Below are 1,439 nucleotides of genomic sequence, written 5' to 3' on the forward strand. Positions count from 1 at the left end.
GTTGTTGATGTTGTTTTGAAGATCTGGTTACATTGTTTAAATGAGAAATTCATAGTTGAAGTCCTGTCTTTCGTATTCAGAATTTATATAACTCGTATATATGTTGTTGTTTTTATAGCAATATTACCTGCAATTCTTTTTAAATTGTGAACATATGTTACAGATAATTTTGTTAAAATCTGAATGCAATGGAGACCTAATTTCCTGATTATATTAAATAACCGTAAATAAAAGGTAAACGTGACAAATTTAGAACATTTTACTGATTACTTAACCCCCCCACCCCACCCCAAAGCAAAAACAACAACGTGAGGCCATCTTTCCGAAATAAATACGGTGTAGAATTAATTTGATGATTATATAAACTAAGATAAACGTTTCAAATTTTGATGACTTGTTAATTAAACTGTATATATATATATATATATATATATATATATATATATATATATATAATATGAATAATAACGAATATCTTCAGAGTGCAAGACTTCTTTCTATTATATGTTCATCAGAAATACATCATAGAATCGAAACCGATCAAATACATCTTTTGCACCGTGAAGGAATTCATTCTCATCCATACCTTTTGTCGCAATGAATACGATTTAGTCCCGATGTGCTCATATTAGAACTCGTCTTCGCAAGCATGGCCAAAATTGCACCTGGCTACACAGTAATACGCGCAGACTGCGAATTACCCGGACTAAATGCAATAACTACCTACATGAACATGAAATTAATTTGCACCTGTGTATGTTTTATCTTTATGGTTAGTTTATATAACCATCAAATTAGTTCTGGATTGTATTCAGTCAAAAAAAAAAAAATCTTCTATAAATTTTGTATATTCAGGAAAATTATCATTTATATAAAACTAATAGTCTTCACTCCCAAACAGATATCAAATGTGAAAGATAGCAATCAAAATCCTGGAATTCACTTTAGTTATCATGACCATAGGCAATTAAAGTACAACCAAGTTTTTTTTAAGTGTCCATTCTTTTGAGTTTATTAATTGTTACGTCCGTCTTTAGCTGTAGAACTTTAGTAAATATAAGTCAAGCAGGGTATAGCAACAAATCCATTCTGTGGCCTGCGAACAATAGCAAGAATGTACGAAGTAAAAATGCTTTTATAGTGTTCTATGTTTTCGTTGCATTACAGAGTGAATAAAAGAAGTGACTAGCACACAGCTCTCTATCACATCGGTTGTAACTGATGTAATGGTAGACGGGGAAAGAAAATCATTGAAATCCCACCAATTAGAACTTTCTTACAAATTAGTGTCGATAATTACAAATTGACTTTTGAGTTATATATTTCCAGGAACACATACGCACGCACGCACGAACACACACGCACAGACACACACACACACACACACACGTATGCATAAACAATTATGTGAAATTAACGTACTAGCGGAAGCATGTATC

Source organism: Penaeus monodon, chromosome 5 (genome assembly GCF_015228065.2).
Source record: "Penaeus monodon isolate SGIC_2016 chromosome 5, NSTDA_Pmon_1, whole genome shotgun sequence".
Classification (NCBI taxonomy): domain Eukaryota; kingdom Metazoa; phylum Arthropoda; class Malacostraca; order Decapoda; family Penaeidae; genus Penaeus; species Penaeus monodon.